Source organism: Rana temporaria, chromosome 3 (assembly GCF_905171775.1).
Source record: "Rana temporaria chromosome 3, aRanTem1.1, whole genome shotgun sequence".
NCBI classification, from domain to species: domain Eukaryota; kingdom Metazoa; phylum Chordata; class Amphibia; order Anura; family Ranidae; genus Rana; species Rana temporaria.
This window is the reverse complement of record NC_053491.1, coordinates 451,515,164-451,528,868: the sequence shown is the minus strand read 5'-3', so window position 1 is coordinate 451,528,868 and position 13,705 is coordinate 451,515,164.

Below are 13,705 nucleotides of genomic sequence, written 5' to 3'. Positions count from 1 at the left end.
TCAAGGCCCGAGACCAGGTAAAAGCAGGTTTAGAGGCCCTAATCCCCATAATAACTGTTAGCAAAAATGTAGACTGGATAAATTATATATATTACAATCAGCAAAGGTTTGTCAATTACACGAGAGACGCATTCCAGGGAATAGCCGAACAGTTGGAGGCTGACTCTCAAATGACTTTCCAGAACTGGATGGCTCTGGATATGATATTTGCAGAGAAAGGAGGGGTTTGTACTATGATAGACAAAATGACCAGCACCACTTGCTGTACCTATATTCCAGACAACACCGGCCCGAATGGCCAAGTCACTGTAGCTCTTAAAAAGTTGAAGAATCTGTAGTTGAACTAAAGAAAAATTCAGGCATCACAGATCCATGGGACCAATACTTCAGTTGGATGAACGGGTGGCAGAGAATTTTAACCCAAATAGGAGTAACCATATTAATCTTTCTATTTCTCCTCGCTCTGATAATTTGTTGCATACTCCCTTGTTTAAAGAAATGTATAGAGAAAGCAGTAGAACAAGGAATCCCTACGTTCGTGAACCAAGACATAGTGCACGAGGAAGATGAGTACGAAGAACCGCACATTCCACTACAGACATTCCCAGTCTCACATCACGAATAGGCAGGACGACAGGGACAGATAGGGTAGGAACCTCGAGGCCGCGACCTGGGTCCAGCTGCAGCGAAAGCCATCCTCACCACTAGAGGCTCTGGGGAAAACCTGCTGGACCTTAGACTCCGCGCGCCTTGGGGTGGGGAAACTTAGATTAAAACAGGGACAGATTAAAATAGATTAAAATAGACATTTCAAGGGGGGCTGTAGTGGATGTGATAAAAATAGTCAAAGTAAGATAATGAAATGCCTATTTCAATGCACAAACACATGCTTCATATCACATATGATCCTATATATATATATATATCGCATATGCACATAGGTTATTGATTGCTATAGGAATAATCACATATAATCGTAGTGCATAATTTAACCCTTGCTAATATGATGTTGTATTTCAGAGATGCATCACATGGTTTATCAGAACAGGAACGCAGTCTGCAAAACAAGTTATTTTAGAACAGTGGAAAGTCCCTGAAAACCACAGAACCAGACAAGTGCCAGACATCAGAACGTCACAAGAATAATATTACATATTAATGAGAATGTTGAATATTAATGAATATTAATGATCATGATCATGTGTGTGTGATCATGTGCTTTGAATACGCTTGCAAACCATATATAAGAAACAGCTCGACAAAACAAAACAGGAAAACAGGAAACAAAATATACAGGCTGCAGATACCAGTTATGCAGGTTCTTATAAATGTATAAATGACCCTCGGGCAAGCTATATTATCTGCCTGCTTTGCTGATCGAGGGCAAGCCGACACGGGAACAGGAACTAACCAACCACGGGCGGGATGAACAGTAGACAAAATTAAAAGTGTCTTACCGTTCTCAGAGGTGATCAGTCTCTGCGCCCCGTCCGCGTTGGTCTCCGTCCCGGTCCCCTCTCGATCGGCTTGGCCCGAATCAGGAAGCCCGAAGGCCCACCGTTGATGGCGGTATTACCACGCTTTCCCATTGATTTCAATGGGAAGGCGCGGTATAGGAGCGGTGAACACACCGCTCCTATACCGCAGTAAAGATGCGGCTAGCAGGACTTTTGGTGCGCTCCTGCTAGCGCACCGCTTCAATGTGAAAGCCTGTACCGCATGAAAAACGCCCCAATGTGAAAGGGGCCTAAATGTTGGAGTCCATGATATTTTAAGAGGGATGTTCTGTTGTGGTGTCATAGAAAAATAGTTGGAAACAACTGCGCTAAGATGAGCGATCGGGATTAATAAGCAGCAATTAGGTTGTGTATAAACAAAATTAACAAATGAAAAAGAAAATAATTGCGCTAAACCCAAATACACACTTGTATTAAGCAAGTGTATGTGAAGACCATTGTATCTAAATAAATGATCCAATGGAATCAGGAAGTCAGGGTTTCCTACCCTGCTGATATTGATATATGTAGACCCAGTGATCAACAACATAAGCAGTGATAAACCATAACTTCAAATAATTGAATAAACAATAACGATATTAGTGTTAAAAAGTCCATAAAGTCCAAGACTAATTATAAATTAGATAGTAAGTCCATATAATGAATAAAAACACCCGTGAAGATTCCAGAAATATTGCAATTAATACACCAGACGTGAATCCTCCACCGATCATGCAGCTGCTTACCAGAAATCTGGGTCCTGCCGGACCACTATCCACATATCTCTCAACCAGAGATTTTGTAAGGCAGTAGTAACTCCTTCACTTGCACTAAACCACTCCGTGCTCAACGAGGGATATAGAAGACAACAAGACAAAGCTCCACATAGCATAAATCCGGGTAATTTATTTTTAAAAAAACAGTAGTAAGCATATGTACATACAACTCACATTTGGGTTGAATAAACCAGCATTTGGCCTGTAACGCCGGCCAGGAACAAAAAGAGGCCACTCGTTTGGAGGAATGAAGGGGATGGCGTCCACACGTCACTCAATCCACCCTATTGAGTGGATTGAGTGACGTGTGGACGCCATCCCCTTCATTCCTCCAAACGAGTGGCCTCTTTTTGTTCCTGGACACGTCCGGCCGGCGTTACAGGCCAAATGCTGGTTTATTCAACCCAAATGTGAGTTGTATGTACATATGCTTACTACTGTTTTTTTAAAAATAAATTACCCGGATTTATGCTATGTGGAGCTCTGTCTTGTTGTCTTCTATATCCCTCGTTGAGCACGGAGTGGTTTAGTGCAAGTGAAGGAGTTACTACTGCCTTACAAAATCTCTGGTTGAGAGATATGTGGATAGTGGTCCGGCAGGACCCAGATTTCTGGTAAGCAGCTGCATGATCGGTGGAGGATTCACGTCTGGTGTATTAATTGCAATATTTCTGGAATCTTCACGGGTGTTTCTATTCATTATATGGACTTACTATCTAATTTATAATTAGTCTTGGACTTTATGGACTTTTTAACACTAATATCGTTATTGTTTATTCAATTATTTGAAGTTATGGTTTATCACTGCTTATGTTGTTGATCACTGGGTCTACATATATCAATATCAGCAGGGTAGGAAACCCTGACTTCCTGATTCCATTGGATCATTTATTTAGATACAATGGTCTTCACATACACTTGCTTAATACAAGTGTGTATTTGGGTTTAGCGCAATTATTTTCTTTTTCATCTGTTGTGGTGTCAAACCTCTAGAGATCACTCCTTTGACCATCATCCTGACATTTTCATCTTCACGCTCGTTTGACTCATTTAGGTCTATACATTCTGGTAAGAGTGTTTATTCTCTCTCCTGTGTGGTGGGTGAACATGCCATGGTGACTCCTTAAGTGGACAGATTGGGGCAGATTCACATAGATTTAGAAAGGCGCAGCGTATCAGAGATACGCTACGCTGTCGTATCTTACCTGGCTTTAAGTCGAATCCAGGAAGATTTTGCGCCGTAAGTTACGGCGGCATAGTGTATCTCTCGGCGCGTAATTCAAATCGGCGGGTAGGGGGCGTGATTCATTTAAATGAAGCGCGTCCCCGCACCGATTAAACTGCGCATGCTCTGTTTCAAAATTTCCCACCGTGCTTTGCGCGAAATGATGTCGCAACGACGTAATTTTTTTAACTTAGACGTGACTTACGGCCATCCCTATTCACGGACGACTTACGCAAAAAAAAAAATGCAAATTTCGACGCGGGAACGACGGCCATACTTAACATGGCAAGTCTATCTATACGCCGCAAAATAGCAGCTTTAACTATACGCCGGAAAAAGCCGCCTAGAGACGACGTAAGAGAATGCGACGGCCGCACGTACGTTCGTGGATCGTCGGAAAAAGCAAATTTGCATACCCGACGCGGAAAACGACGCAAACTCCACCCAGCGGACGCCGAAGTATTGCATCTACGATCCAAAGGCGTACGAAGCCGGACGCCTGTCGGATCGAACCCAGATGCCTTTGAGATACGACGTGGGAAATTTGAAAGTACACCGGCGTATCAGTAGATACGCCGGCGTACTCTCTCTCTGGATCTGCCCCATTGTCTTTTATAACCACTTTTGGAACAGACTTCCTATTTATTATACCTGGACTGTCCCATCACATGGTGACTACTCTACATTTACAGTATTTTTCCTGCACTTAATTACTTATTTGCACATTGAATTTTATTATTTGCATATGGTTGTATCACCATTTACCTTTGTATACATTTTTACAATTGGTATTATATTTAGCGCTGCACTTTTTATTCATTCAATTTTACACAATTTTCTGTTAGATTGTATTGCTAGCTGCTATCCTTCACATGACTTTCGCGCAGTAATTTTATATGATTTTTTTACACATTTGTTTTTGCTTGAAAGCAGTGTAATTTTCGTCAGCTAAATTATTTTTGTCAATAAAATTAACACTATTTTAGTCAACTAAAATACAACTAAAACGCAAACAATTCAGATGACTAAAATATGACTAAAACTAAACTGTCATTTTAGTCAAAAGACTATGACTAAAACCAGGGCTTTTTTTTCAGCGGGAACGCGGGGGAACGCAGTTCCGGCATCTTCTGAACTGACTGTATGTAATAGCAAGGGATGCTGGGGTGTGCTGCAGGGTATTGATGCTCACTGCTGTGGATCTATTTTTGCAGGGGGGTCTATTGTTGCTGGTGGGAGACCTATTGTTTCTAGGGGGGGTCTTATGTTGCTGGGGGGGTCAATTGTTGCGGAAAGAGATCTACTGTTGGGGGAGGGGTCTATTGTTGATGGCAGCCAGAGTCTATTAATGCTGGCTGTATGGAGATCTGTTGATGCTGCCGTGAGTCTTTTGTTGCTGGCGGGGACATTTTGTTGTGGGTGGTCCATTGTTGTTAGGGGGATCTATTGTTGCTGGCTGAAGGGGATCTATTTTACTGCTTTTCTTGATATCATTACCAAATTCCATCTAAATTACTTAGCACCACAAAATGATACTTTGTTCTATATTGTCTAAAAGGGGCAGTACTGGGAGGTGGGTAGGGGGCGGAGAAAAGGGGTTACTCGGAAAGGGGGAGTTTCTGCACCTATTGTCTGAGAAAAAAAGCCCTGACTAAAACTAAGTTTAAATTTGACACAATTAACACAGGTTATATATCAGAGGGGCTAAGGCTAGGTTCACACACCCAAGCACGGGTCGGCTCACAGCAGAGGTCCTGTGCATCCCTGTTCACCATTTCAGGTCTGATTTCAGCCCAAATTTTAGGCTGAATTCAGACCTGAAATGGACTACAAGAGGCATAGGACTCCTGTGCAATTCTCACCAGACCCGCCCTTCCGGAGAACTGGCTCCATAGAGAGCCAGTCACAATCTCCTGACCCGCATCCAAATTGCAATAATGTGAACCCAGCCTCAATCTGTGTCTGTAGTTAATGTTCAAGCCTTAATACTATAAATAATAACATGTTATCAGATTTTTACTCCAGGACTATATGATGATTTTGGAAATTCCAGAGAAATACATAAATAATGCGCTATAATTTAACTAAATCCATTTGATTTTAGTCAACAAAAATTATTTTTGTTGACTAAAATGTACTGGAAGTTTTAGTCAACTAAAATACAACTAAAGCTAAAACAATTCAGATGACTAAAATACAACTAAAACTAAAATGGCATTTTAGTCAAAAGACTATGATTAAAACTAGATCGAAATTTGACATCAAATTTAACACTGCTTGATGTGCAGGAAAAGTTTTTCAGTATAAAACAGTTAAATGCAATCCAGGTATATAAAACAAAAGGTGTGCACAGTCTTACACTTTCTTTTCTTTAGAATGCAGCCACATCCTGAGTAGAAAAGCCTGTCCCCACCCAGCATGCTGCAGAGTGAGAGTCTTGCGTTCTATGTCAAAGCAGTGGTCTCTCTATACCTCTCACACAATCCCTGCTGAGTTGGACCCAGACCTATAGCTTTGCAATCAGCAGGAGGAATAAGAAAGTAAGTGACCGCACACTGCTGAATGGGGAATACAGAAGTTTTATGCCGCGTACACACGATCGGTTCGTCTGATGAAAACGGTCTGATGGACCATTTTCATCAGACGAACTGAACGTGGGTGGGCCCCATCGTTTTTTTATCCATCAGTGAAAAAAATAGGAACTTGCTTTAAAATTATCTGATGGTTAAAAAACCGATAGAAAAAAACGATCCTCTGTGGGGAAATCCATTGGTTAAAAATCAACGCATGCTCAGAATCAAGTCGACGCATGCTCGGAAGCATTGAACTTCATTTTTCTCAGCACGTCATTGTGTTTTACGTCACCACGTTCTGACACGATCGTTTTTTTAACAGGTAGTGTGTAGGAAAGACTTATGAAAGTCAGCTTCATCGGATATCTGATGAAAAAATCCATCAGACCGTTTTCATCGGATGAACCGAACGTGTGTACAGGGCATTAGTCACAGATCCATGGGAAAAATATCACAACCTCAAGTGACAAGAGCAACATTGATGTATTTCATGCTCTCAGGACCTTAGCTATACTGACTAAGCACCTGTGAGCATGAAACGTGTTAACGTTCATCTTGGCTCTTGAGGCTGTGATATTTTTATCAATGGATTTATGAATAAAACTTCTGCATTCCCCATTCAGCAGTGTGCGGGCACCTACTTTCTTCTTCCTTAATCTCACGTCTGCATATCGGATCGGCATCTTCTTATGGGGAAGTGGGGGTAGAGTGTGGTGGACTGACCTGGAGTAATGTTATGTTGTGTTTGTCAATGGGCTTGGAATAATCTATAGATCTGATTTAGGAGGTGATGAGCTAGCCCCCTGTAAAGAGACCTTTGAATCCACACAGATAACAAAGGTCCTTCTATACAGTAGAGCTGCACGATTCTGGCTAAAATGAGAATCATGATTTTTTGCATTCTCTCACGATTCTCGCGGCCTAACATCTCATCTTTCACATTAAAACAACAAAATTGGGCTAACTTTAATGTTTTTTTTTATTCATTAAAGTGTATTTTTCCCCCAAAAATTGCGTTTGAAAGACCGCTGGGCAAATACAGTGTAACATAAAATATTGCAGCAATTGATATTTTATTCCCTAGGGTCTCTGCCAAATATATATAATGTTTGGGGGTTCCAAGTAATTTTCTAGCCCCAAATATTGATTTTAACTTAAAGCGGTGGTTCACCCACAATAACAACATTTTAGCATTTAATTAAGCATAGTAGCACGAGCTACAGTATGCCTTTATTTTATTTTTTTGCCCCGTACTCACTGTGCAATCCTATAGTGAAGATTCTGACTCCCCGCGGGGAATGGGCATTCCTATCCAGAGGGAAGATGATTGACGGCCGGCTATGGCACATCACGCTCCCCGAAGATAGCCGGAGTAGGTCTCGGCTCTTCACGGCGCTATACGGCGCCTGCGCACAGACTATGCGCAGGCGCCGTGAAGAGCCAAGTCCTATTTCGGCTATTTCCGGAGAAGCGTGACGCGCCAGAGCCGGCCGTCAATCATCTTCCCTCTGGATAGGAACGCCCATTCCCCGCGGGGAGTCGGAATCTTCACTATAGGATTGCACAGTGAGTACGGGGCAAAAAAATTAAATAAAGGCATACTGTAGCTCGTGCTACTATGCTTAATTTAATGCTAGAAAAAAAAATGTATAGGGTGAACCCCCTCTTTAAGAAACAAGTGTCAGAAAAAGATATGGGCCCGGATTCACAAAGCACTTACGCCAACGTATCTCCAGATACGCTGCGTAAGTGTAAGTATGCGCCGTCGTATCTATGCGCTGTGCCCATAAACTGAGATACACCTGAAAATAGGCTTCATCTGACTGACGTAACTTTCCTATGCCGTCATATCGTGGGCGCATATTTACGCTGGGCGCATTTGCCGCTCCCATTGAATTTCTATTCACATATGCAAATGAGGGAGATACGCCGATTCACGAACGTAGTTGCGCCCGGCGCATAATATACGCGGTTTGCGTAAGTCATACGTCTGGCGTAAAGTTATTCCCCATATAGGAGGCGCAACTCATGCAAAGGTATGGACCAGGGAACACAAGCCGTCGTATCTTTTGTCATTTAAGTTGTACGTGAATATGACTAGGTGTAGGTTACGTTCACGTCATGGCGTGATCCGTCGTATCTTAGGGAGTAGTTCCGACGTGATTCTAAGCATGCGCATAGGGATGCGGCCACGGGACGGCGCATGCGCCGTTCATTTTAAGTACTTCTATGACGCTTGGCCCATCATTTGCATGGGGTCACGCCTCATTAGCATGGCTCACGCCCACTTCCACCTACGGTGGCTTATGCCGAGGAAACCCAGCGTATCTTTAACAGCGAGTGGTTGCTTTGTGAATCCAGTGCTTGCATCTGTGCGCTGCGCCGGCGTAGCGTAAAAGAGATACGCTACGGCGGCATTAAATATGCGCCAATGTATGTGAATCCGGGCCTTAGACTTTAAGTGGTTAAACTTTCTGCATTTACACACAGAAATTAAAATCTTGGCAGACTGCCCGGATTTTTTCTTTACACACCAAAGTTTATCTCTTCGTTCTAAAAAGGAAGCGTTAGTTACAATGTTTCCTGTTAAAAACTTGGCAGACTGCCTGGATATTTTCTTTTGACAGCTGAGTGAGCAGATAAGTCTCTCCACTTATATTATGTTATATGAATGAATCGGTCAACTCTGCAAAAGAGATCGTCAGGGGGGTTGAATGGAGATCCCGATTGTTTAATGATTAATTGTACAGCTCTACTATACAGCATGCTGTACAAGTTTTTTTTTACTTAGGTAACGGCTGCTTTCTAAAGTCAAGGAACTGTAAGATTTTGCTTTGATGCATATGTAATGTATTTCAGTTTATTTTAACTTTTAAGTAATAATATAAGAAAAAAAATGATTTAGACACCCGTAGGTCTGTTTATAATTTTATTTTTTTAAACAAAACAGCTTTCACTTTCTGATTGTATTCAATTGAAAAACTTATGAAGTCTGGTTGAATGTTGTGTGAAACTTGTGTGAAAACTTTTGGAATTAAGCTCTAATTTCTTTTTTCCAGTAAAGTAGTGCAAAGATCCAAGATTTAAAATGTAGCACCCTACAACATTTCAGACAACAGACAACTGCTAAAGTTCTTTACCTCTCCAACAGCTGTTCATTCCCAACTGTAGTAGGGGTCAGTGTGGTGCACAATTCAGAGCATCACACACTGTTTCCCTTTTGTATTTGTACAAACTTTATTAAAAGTGTACAAACGTGATTTGATGTGCTGCATTGCTGTACAGTACTATGCAATTCTGCACAGTGTACTGTGATAAAACGCAGCATGTCTGCATTTTATTATAACAGGCTTCATTGAAGTGTGAATGGGTCACACAGGTAATAATTGTATTCTGTGTTTCCTTGTGGTGATAGACATTTACAATGTCACAGTACTATGTGCAGAATAAAGAATTAAGATACCCCAGATGATTTTTAAATAGAACCAAGGACCACATGTAGATGTTTTAATAGGAGGATGACTACAGGTGACACAACATTGTAAATTAGGCCAGCAGCAGGACATTTTTTAAAATCATTTTTAGACCCACATTTACCACCAAAAAAAGAGCACAATTAGGGGTTGTACTACAAGAATTAGGAGATCAGCAGTGAAACATTAGCTATCAGCAGTACAATTTTAATGAACATGGATCTAAAATTTACTAGAGACAATGTGCAGGGATATGGATAGGATCAGTGGCGTATCCAGCCTATGGCAGCCATGGGAAATGCCATGGGCGCCTTGGTGGGGGGGCGCCAAAAAGACGCTCCTTGCACAAAAAGAAATCCCACTCGTTCTCCTGCGGGCGCCGTCCCCCGCACTATAGCTCTGGTGCCGGCGGCGGCACGGCAATTCACTTACAGTACTGTTACCTTGGCTGGCTGGCTGGCTGGCAGTATAATGGTGCCCCCATGCTCGTCTATGAGTGTGATCGCCCAGACCGTCATTCGGCTAACTTGCCAATGCTCTGCCTAAAGCTCCGCCTACCCTCCTCTCCTCAGCGGCAGCTTCATCTTCTCCCTGTCCCGAGCGTGAGCAGGTCGGTGACGTCACCGTCGTCACTTGTGTCGTGAGGTCAGTGAAGGGAAGAACTGACTAGTCTGAAAGGAGGTAAATTATAGGGTATTACCGGGGGCTGCCAGATGAACAGGGAAAGGAAGCTGCTAGCGCAAACAAAGAGAGAATGTATGAATAATGTGAATAAAAAGTGCAGTGCTGGGCCTAGGTGGGTGGACTGAATATGGTTCAAACTGTGGTGTGAAAACCAATGAGTAAAAGGTTTACAAATAGTGTAATGAGTAATATCACAAACTAATCAATATAAGAATACTCGTATCATAACGAATCAGTGATAGTGTCATAATCACTCCAACATGGAAGAAACAATAAATATAAAATATGATATAAACACAGTCCCTTCTATGCAGAGGTAACTGGTAAGAGATAAAGTCTGTAAGCACAAGTCCCATTCATGTGGAAGTGGCTATTGGGTGAAAAAAGTCCCAAATATTATAGTAAGTAATTTCCAAAGTACAATGTGGTGTGAATACAAAGTAGGTGAATGGATAATCCTGGCATCACATGGATAACCGCTAGAGGGAGGGCTGTGATCCCACCACCAAAAGACAGGTGTCGGTACTCTTACCGTAAGGTGTGGACCCGCACACCGATGAGTGGTGAGTCAAAACAGCATAGGCAAGAGTATCTGTGTCATGGTTTCTTTAAAAAATCGTCCAGAAAGACATTGAATCGCTCCTCACGGTGGTAGCCGGGCCAAGGAGGCACGCTTCCAAATGTCCTGTAGCTCAATGGCATCCACAAAGAACAGCGGCACCCCTCCAGGGGACTAGATCCCAGATTAATGTGATGGATATATAATAAGAATACAAGGAGAAAGAGGCCTCCACATGGCATAGATCAGCAATGACCAAAAGAATGTATTTTAAAAAAAGGGGAAGGTAAAAGCACAAATATCCAGCGATGAGTACAAATAAAAAAGTGATCATACAGTAGGTTTGAATAGTATCGACAGCAAGTGTAGACACGCTACGTGTTTTGTACTATTGGACTTCTACTGGGGGATCTAGTCCTCTGGGAGGTGTGGTTGAATTGGGTGTCTTTTTTCAACCTGACTAACTATGTAACTATGATGCTGTGCTTCGAGCATCTCAAACCTAAAGTAGAAATCAATGCCAATGTCAGTGTCAATACTTAGCTAAACTACAGGGCTTAATACACAGACCTCTGATGTCACCTGTTGGCTTCCATTGCTCCCCTGTTGTCCTTCCCATCAGCCAGTCACTGACACAAGGCAACTGAGCTTAGTGATCACATGATCACAATAAGGAAGATTTTCATTTGTATGGGCAAAGGGGATGTATTATTTTAAACCTGAGTTATATTATCCATTTCTCTTAAAAATAAAAATTTAAAATGCCCCCCCAAAACATCCCACTTTTTTTGTGAGAAGCCTCATAGAAAAAAAATCTGTTTAACCTAAGATAAAGTCACTATCAACAAAAAATATATCCCCAAAATGAATGAAAACCTAAAATTACTTCTCCCTGAACAAAAGTAGAAAAAGGCACAATTATCCTGTGACATAAAAATTTCAACTGCAATCGTTTTATTATAAAGGACCTGGGCTTTCAGATTATATATAAGGTTCTGAGGGTAGTTAAAGCGGAGTACCACCTGGGGAAAAAAAATTCAAAATCAGCATCTACAAATACTGTAGCTGCTGACTTTTTATATACGGACACTTACCTGTCCAGGGAGCCCTCAATGTTAGCTCCCAAAGCCGACCCATCCCTCGGCCTCGGGTGCAGACACTAGCAACCTTACTAAGGGAAACAAGAAGTGAAGCCTTGCAGTTTCACAGCCGGTTTCCTACAGTACATGCGCAAGTCGCTCTGCACTTTCTGAATGGTCCCTGCTGTCTTCTGGGACCTGTGTGTCTCCCAGAAAGCAGCAGGGAGGAAGGAGGAGGGGCTGGACATTGCGTAGTTCAGCGCACAGATTGTGGCAATATTTCCCTGGAAGTGGGAGAAGATACCTGGATTTGACAGGTATCCACTCACCCTCCCTCTGAAAGGTGCCAAATGTGACACCGGAGGGGGGAGGAGGATTTCGATCTGCAGAAGTTCTATTTCAGGGTGGAACTCTGCTTTAAGTAACCTTAATGCCCTGTACACACGATCAGAATTTCCAATGGGATAAAATCCGATGGAATTTTCTGTCGGAATTCCATTCAAGCTGTCTTGCATACACACCGTCAGACCAAATTCCGACCGTCCAAAATGCAATGACGTAAAACACTACGACGAGCCGAGAAAAATGAAGTTCAAAGCTTCCGAGCATGCATCGACTTGATTCTGAGCATGCATGTTTTTTTCTCTGTCGGAGTTCCACACAGACGATCGGAATTTCCGATAGGATTTTTTTCCATCGGAAAAAAATAAAACATGTTCTATTTCTAAACTCCGATGGAAAAATGTCCGATGGGGCCCACACACGGTCAGAATATCCGTTGAAAAAAATACGTCTGACTTTTTTCATTGGAAATTCTGATTGATTCTGATTGTGTGTACAAGGCATTAGTCCTGCTTCAGCAGTGAAGAGGCAAAACTGAAGTTCAGTTGGGAGATACAATAAAAATGCTTGCATGCTGTTAGAACTTATTTTTTTCAATTCAAGTGTTTTCCAGTTTTCATTTATTTTTATTTTTTTTTGCAATTTGACAATATTGTTGTTTTAATCAGCTGATAGGTTCACTTTAAATATTGTTTAAATAAAATGACAAAATACACTTTCCTGACAGACTCCATGGCAGCCTACGTGTGGGTTAATCCCGCCTCTCATACCTCATAGGACCCTACTCCCATAAAGCTTTGCTTCTCCCAATAGACTGTGTTCCTTTTTTGTCCTCCTCCTAGGACCGAAGTAATCGTTTGTTTAAAGAAAAACCTTTTTTAGTCCCTGATTCCCATGCCTGGTGGCTCTGAAGTCCTACAGATCTCAGCTATTAGCTGGATGGACATTTTTTGTCTGCGGTACCCCTTTTTATGCTTACTAGCCTGCCACTGGCAGGTAAGCGATTATGTGACCACATACCCTGGCTATTAGCAGGGGGTCTCTAAATTACCAGACCTTGCAGAGTAAGCAGCGGTGGCTTCCTTATCCAGGCCGGATCATGGGTTTCCTAAGGTGGTAATGTATAAACTTATGCTCTTACCTATCATGGCAGCCAGTTTTTGTGTGTAGTCTGTCTTTTCCCTTCCAGGTATGGCCGCTGGAGCGCAGTGCGTTCCAGCTTCGCCGCTTGCTAGTGGTCTGCGCACGCGCACGCCTCGTTCTGGGAACGAGGCTTGGCTGTGTGTGAGCTCCTTGGTCTAGCTAGCCGCGATCGCGCATGCGCGCGAGGCCGACGAGGTGACGCAGGTTCACCGCGCATGCGCACGCCGGTGCGCGGTGACGTCATCGACAGGGCGGCAAGTTTAAATAGCTGTCAAACACAGCTATATGGTGGCACATCCCTGACGGTCTAGGTGTATCTCTCTTGGCTGTGGATCAAGGTAGGAGACTGCTCTTT